At 45.8% G+C, this 7369-nt stretch overlaps 1 protein-coding gene across 1 annotated transcript in view; it reads right to left on the bottom strand.

The window, feature by feature from the left end:
* Positions 1–7369, bottom strand: part of NDUFAF3 (NADH:ubiquinone oxidoreductase complex assembly factor 3) — an 80049-nt gene that overhangs the window by 71496 nt on the left and 1184 nt on the right. The gene's annotated exons all lie outside the window — the stretch shown is intronic.

Raw genomic sequence — 7369 nt, forward strand, 5'->3', positions numbered from 1 at the left:
GAGAGGGAGAATCTGTGCCAGAGCCAGAGAGAGAGAAAGGGAGAACCAGTGCCAGAAAGAGAGAAAGGGAGAACCAGAGCCAGAGAGAGAGAAAGGGAGAACCAGAGCCAGAGTGGGAAGAAGTGCCAGAGAGAGAGAAAGGGAGAGAAGAAGTGGGAAGAAGTGCCAGAGAGGGAAGAAGTGCCAGAGAGAGAGAGAAAGGGAGAACCAGTGCCAGAGAGACAGAAAGGGGGAACCAGTGCCAGAGAGAGAGAAAGGGAGAACCAGAGCCAGAGAGAAAGAGAGAACCAGAGCCAGATAGGGGAGGAGTGCCAGAGAGAGAGAGAAAGGGAGAGCCAGAGAGGGGAGGAGTGCCAGAGAGACAGAAAGGGAGAGCCAGTGCCATAGAGAGAGAAAGGGAGAACCAGAGAGAGAGAGAAAGGGGGAACCAGTGCCAGAGAGAGAGAAAGGGGGAACCAGATCCAGAGAGAGAGAGAACCAGAGCCAGATAGGGGAGGAGTGCCAGAGAGAGAGAGAAAGGGAGAGCCAGAGAGGGGAGGAGTGCCAGAGAGAGGAAAATGGAGAGCCAGAGAGGGGAGGAGTGCCAGAGAGAGGGAAAGGGAGAACCAGAGAGGGGAGGGGTGCCAGAGAGAGGGAAAGGGAGAACCAGTGCCAGAGAGAGAGAAAGGGAGAACCAGAGCCAGAGAGGGGAGGAGTGCCAGAAAGAGAGAGAGAAAGGGAGAGCCAGAGAGGGGAGGAGTGCCAGAGAGAGGAAAAGGGAGAACCAGAGCCAGAGAGGGGAGGAGTGCCAGAGAGAGGGAAAGGGAGAACCAGTGCCAGAGAGAGAGAAAGGGAGAACCAGAGCCAGAGAGGGGAGGAGTGCCAGAGAGAGAGAGAAAGGGAGAGCCAGAGAGGAGGAATGCCAGAGAGAGGAAAAGGGAGAACCAGAGCCAGAGAGGGGAGGAGTGCCAGAGAGAGAGAAAAGGAGAACCAGAGCCAGAGAGAGGGAAAGGGAGAACCAGAGCCAGAGAGAGAGAAAGGGAGACGAGTGTGCCAGAGAGAGAGAAAGGGAGAGCCAGAGAGAGAGAAAGGGAGAACCGGAGCCAGAGAGGGGAGGAGTGCCAGTGCCAGAGAGGAAAGGAGTATCAGAGAGGGAGATGGAGAAGCAGAGCCAGAGAGGGAGAATCTGTGCCAGAGCCAGAGAGAGAGAAAGGGAGAACCAGAGACAGAGAGGGAGAAAGGGAGAACCAGAGACAGAGAGGAAAGGAGTATCAGAGAGTGAGGGAGAATTGCAGCCAGAGAGGGAGAGAGAGAAAGGGACAACCAGAGCCAGAGAGAGAGAAAGGGAGAGCCAGAACCAGAGAGAGAGAGAAAGGGAGAACCAGAGCCAGAGAAAGAGAAAGGGAGAACCAGAGCCAGAGAGGGAAGGAGTGCCAGAGAGAGAGAAAGGGAGAACCAGAGCCAGAGAGAGAGAAAGGGAGAACCAGAGCCAGAGAGGGGAAGAGTGCCAGAGAGAGAGAAAGGGAGAGCCAGAGCCAGAGAGGGGAGGAGTGCCAGAGAGAGAGAAAGGGAGAACCAGAGCCAGAGTGGGAAGGAGTGCCAGTGAGGGGAAAAGCAGAGCCAGTGTTGCAAAGACTCACCATAAGCCTTTCAGGGGAGTCTTCATCTCACTTACCATTCTTCACTTTTCTCTTCCTGACACTTTTCTCTTCCTGCATTTCAATGGGAGATTCAGATTTCTTTTTGTTCCCCAAATCTTTCTTCTAGCAACTCTCAGTTGTTGCCAGGCATTAGTATTCCTTACTAAAATTGTTTTGCTCTTTATACTTCCTGACAGAAGGAGGGGTCAGAAGGCCTAGGGCCTAATTCACTGAGCTTTTTCCCATAGAAATAAAGGGGGGCAATAATCAAGATTTTACATGCGTAAAACGCATATTTACCTGCATAAAAACAGAGTTTGAGAGTTTGACTATTGGCTCCTCTCCCTGAACGCAGTTAAAAATCAGGCCAATATAGAACGGTGCGCTCAGCTGAGTGCACCATTTAGCCCGTTTGGTATTATTACCCCTTATACTGTAAGGGGTAATAGCGCGTGGAAAACACACGGTCAATCCCCCAAAACTAATAGCGCTCATCACATGCAAATGCATGTTGATGAGCCTATTAATTAGTCCCGCACGATACAGAAAGTAAAATGTGCAGCCAAGCCGCACATTTTACTCTCAGAAATTAATGCCTGCCTTAATTTCAGACGGCACCGGGCAAGTGTACAGAAAAGCAGAAAAAACTGCTTTTCTGTACCCCCTTCGACTTAATATCATAGCGATATTGTCGGAGGCCCCAGAAATTTAAAAAAAACAAACTTCTTTAAAAAAAAAAAAAATCTGCCCACGGCCCGGAAAACGGACGTTCAATTTTGCCGGCGTTTGTTTTCCGAAGCCATGGCTGTCAGCGAGTTCAACAACCGACATCGGTAAAATTAGGTATCGGTTGTCAGACCCACTGACAGCCGCCGCTTCCGCTAATAAGGAGGCACTAGGGACGCGCTAGTGTCCCTAGCGCCTCAGTGCCGGCACTAATTTAAATACTGTATCGCACGCCCAGGAGAGGTGCCAGGGCGCGCGTCGGGAGAGCGGACCCTCTCCTCGAAGCGCTGGCTCTCCTGCAGTTTGGTTTTTTTTTAAATCGGCCTGAATGAGAGCTAGATGATGGCATGCAGGCTTTTAAACATGGTGGAAGCGGGTGGCACTGGGGGTGATGTAAGTACAAGTGGGGATCTCATTTGGAAATCTGCACGTGCTTTCTGCAGGGAATTTTGCACCTGCTTCAAAGCAGGTGACTTAAGTACACAGGTACAAAGCACTTGCTGTTCTCCTCCTCCCCTCACCTGCCAAATATTCAAAAGGAAACTCCACAGAGAGGTTCCATTTAACAATATTGGGACTGCAAGCTGCACGGACATCCTTATTATTGCCCAGGGAACGGACTCGGGGGCCCTTCATTTGTAAGGATGTGCTTTCATTTTCAAACGATACGAAAACTCCAGCGAGACAAGCAGTTCTTGTTTTCCATCATTTGAAATCCAAACAAAAAGAAATGTTAACAAAATTTGGTTCTAATTTCATTTTGCTTTTGTTTTTAATGTATAGCACACACTAAATTAGAAAAAAAAAAAAAGGCAACTTGAATAATAAAACAAACCCCACTCTCTCCCAGAAACAAACCTTTTGGGGGCTGCACACCCCTAAACCCCTGTTAATTTTATCAAAAGTGGATGCTTTTTTTTCCCCCTTCCTTCTCTAACACCCCTTCAGCCCTTACTGTGGCTGTAAGTGCAGCTCTGGTGGGCAAATTCTAACTTCCAGAACCTGCTGCCTCCTGCTTTCCTCCTTCTCATCGTGTTCCCTTGATATCTGCCAACTGTAGAGCCTAATCCAGAAACCATTCTTTAGACTTAAGTATCCATGTGTGGCAACTGATTGCCCAAGCTTCCTCCTGCCCATGTGCAAGCTCTGCGTTCCCACTCATCAGACATTGCCTCTTGCTTCGTTTGTGTTGAGTTAATGGATCTGCATTGGGAGCATGCTACATCCCATGGCACACCTAAGCAGAGGTGGACAGGGATTACAAATTCAGCCCGGAAATTATGGTCTAGACTGTCCTATATTACATTATGAAGATTAAGGAACAGATGTATTGAATATTTTCTCCATAGACATGGGAAAAACCCTTTAATACATCTGGCTCTCAAGCTTGACCAGTTCAGCAGTAAACTTTACATAAACCACTATTGTTGACTCTGTCATTACTACAGATTTAAAATAGTCCTTTGGGTTTTCTTTTTAAATTTCCATTGCCATAATGACAACAAAGCAAATACAAATGGCAGAAATATGATTTACAATTCTGAAAATAAATTGTGAAATTGTTTACTGTTATTATAGATCACAGATCAGTATACCGGTTTCTGCCAGGATATTTTGGAAACCATACAATAACAAAAAGACAAGGGAAACTGATTGAAAACTTTATCTAACAGAATAATCTTGAGAATGTGCTTGTTATGGCTATGGACCATAACAGATATAACAGAATAGCAACAATTACAGCTAAAATTCTGAAAAGGGTAGGCTATAAAAGTTCTATAACATTTACAAAAAAAATATATATATTTTTTAAAGACTATTTTGGGGCCTCCAGCTCAGTTGGAACTGGGCCTGGGATACTGCATCATGAGCCCTCATTCACAGCTACCTGGGGATTACCCCTCTCCCTATCCCTAATCACGGATGAAATAGCCACCAGAAAAACTGTCTTCAAGGTCAGATCCTTCAGGGTCACTCGCTTCAAAGGCTCAAAAGGGGCCATACACAGTGCCCTCTGCATCAAATTAAACTTCCACGAGGGACAAGGGCTCCTAACTGGAGGACGTAGATGCTTAGCTCCTCTTAAAAAACATGCCACGTCTGGATGAGAGGATAACGCAACTCCTTGCCTCAAAAACAGCCAAGGACCACCACCTGCACACACAGGGAATTGAACGCCAACCCCTTGGCTAAACCTGCCTGCAAAAAATCCAGGATCTCTGGAATTGACGCCCTAGATGGTTGAACTTGGTGGTCTATGCACCAGGACTCAAACACTCCCCAAACTCTAATGTACGCCATAGAGGTAGAGGTTTTACAGGAACGCAAGAACGTGGTCACCACCGCACACGAGTAACCCTACGCCTTTCATAAGCCATGCTTATGAGTAAACCTACGCCTTTCATAAGCCATGCTGCAAGACAAAAGCGATCTGCCTCTGCAAAATAAACTGGGCCCTGACGCAACAGAGTCGGAGATGGACGAAACCTCAGTGCACCGTCTACCGCCAGATTCAAGAGGTCCGCAAACCACGGGCGCCGCGGCCACTCTGGAGCCACGAGGGAAAAAGCACTTTATTTTTCAGACAGGGCTATATAGATCTTATTGGTGTATATGGTGTATATGGTTTTGGAGCTATGATTAGGAGTTCTAATGAAATATTAATGTTTTTAGAATAAATCTGAAACTGAAGTAAATCTGTTTTAGCAGATTTGAAATTAATAAACTTTTTATTTAATTGAAAATTTTGATGTTTTTGCATCTGTCTGAAAAATAAAGTGCTTTTTCCCTTTTTCTCCAAAAATTAGTTTGGGGTAGTTTTGTGTATATATATATATATATATATTTATTTATTTTTTTTTACCTGGCTGAAGACAGGCTGGCTGAGGGTGAGTGAGCCGGGACTCCCGGTATCACCCCTCGCCGTGGCAGTTTCAGGGTCTCCGACACTCTGCTCTCCAGCCTCGAATACCAGGGGGGATGGTCCCACCAGGACCTTCCAACCCCCTGGGAGGCTACTCACAACTGTCCGTGTACTATTCTAATAATTCTTCTTTTTTTTTTTTTTAATTTAAAGGGACCCTCAACTAAACTTCCCTTGTAAAATCAAGCACTAAGAAACTAAAGTCAGACCAAATCCAACCCTAAAATCAGCACCTCTATCAGACACTAGGTTTTGTGTCTGAGGTGCCACCTAGTATCTGCCAGAAAATGGCAGACACTAGGTGGCACCTCAGGGGTATAGGACAGAGTCCGCAAAGTCCTTTTCTGTCTCCATCTGCTGGAGGGGAGGCAAAACCCAGCTGTCCTGGACTGATCCGGGTACGTACAGGGAAAGACTATTTTGGGGCCTTCAGCTCAGTTAGAACTGGGCCTGGGATACTGCATCATGAGTCCTTATTCACAGCTACCTGGGGATTACCCCTCTCCGTATTTTATATCCCTCCCAACTCACTTAGCCAAGTCATTGCAGGACTAGGTCTACATTTAAGGATTGTGTGGTCTTTTCCTGATTTACAGTTCCCAAGCAGCCTTGCATGACTCAACTGGTCCTTCTAGAACCTTAAGGCCAGCCCACTCCTGAGCCTAAATTGTGATCAAATGATCCATGAAGCAGCCCCTTCTAAAGAAAGCCTTGAGATAATGGGTCATTCACACACCTCTTGGATCAGTAATCCTGTGCTCAAGAGGAGGCAAGAATAACAAAGCCTGAGTATGAATACCAGCCCTAATTCTTTATTAAAATCACAGTATACCTCATGCCTGACCTGAGCTTACTTGCCTGGAAGGGATGACAGGGAGAAGAGTAAAACAGACGATGAAACAGCTGGATTCTTGTTTCAGTACATGTTGACACGTCAACTTCACATAAAATTACTGAGATCTCAGTTTAAAGTCTCTCTCTGCTTCCTATGCTCCTTTTGATGGAAAAGTATCTAAATATCAAAAGAGATTGGTATTGGAAAGATTTTCTCCCAGTGTTTGAACAGGTGAGGGCATTCACTGTCTCCTAAGAAGGGACAAGACAGCCAGGGCTGAGAGTTGCCACAGTATAACACTGGAGCAGTGCGGGGACAGTACATGTTGTGAATTCAGTTCTTAATGCTTTTCCTGTGTTTTACAGGTCAACGGGGTTCACTTACGCTTTGTACTCAAATCTGGAAGTGTTTTCATGATGTTGGAAGTCAGAATAAGACCCTGCAGTCTAATAAAAGAGAGCATGTTCTGAAAGTCAGTTCCTTACACAAATTTGGAAGATTTTAAGCACTTTTGGAAAAAAATAATAATACTTCCAAACTGAGACTGACAGAAGCATTTCAGGTCAGTGCATTACCTACACATAGAGCATTTGAGATTTATTGGAAGGGTGTATGCATCAGTGTGTTATTTACACGTTTGAGCATTGGTGACATTTGGGAGGCATGTGTGTCAATTTGGTTACACATAAAGCATTTGAGAGGCTTGGGACAGGTGGGGGTTGTGTCACTGTATATGTCAGCACGGTTACACATGAAGGGGGTAATTTTCAAAAGGAGTTACGCGCATAAATGTAACTACTATTGTAGCAATTTTCAAACGCTATTTACTCACGTAAAGTGCATTTATGTGAGTAAATCCTATGGACAATTCAATGGCATATATTGTAGCAATCTTCAAAAACCCACTTACTCAAGTAAAGTGCATTTACATGCGTAAAACCCAGATTTACGCATGTAAATGCTTTTTAAAATCCGCCCCGAAGTGTTTGGAAGGCTGGAATGAAACATGTGTCAGCATGGTAACACATGTGGGGTTCAGAAGTCTGTAAGGGGAGGTTTGTGTATGGTTACACATGCAGTGTTTGTGAAGCCAGGTATAGGAGAAGTGTGTGTGTGAGGTTACACATGCAGTGTTTGTTAAGCCAAGGATAGGAGAGGTGTGTGTGTGAGGTTACACATGCAGGGTTTGTGAAGCCAGGGACAGGAGAGGTGTGTGTGTGTGTGAGGTTACACATGCAGAGTTTGTGAAGCCAGGGATAGGAGAGG

Source organism: Rhinatrema bivittatum, chromosome 4 (genome assembly GCF_901001135.1).
Source record: "Rhinatrema bivittatum chromosome 4, aRhiBiv1.1, whole genome shotgun sequence".
Taxonomy (NCBI): domain Eukaryota; kingdom Metazoa; phylum Chordata; class Amphibia; order Gymnophiona; family Rhinatrematidae; genus Rhinatrema; species Rhinatrema bivittatum.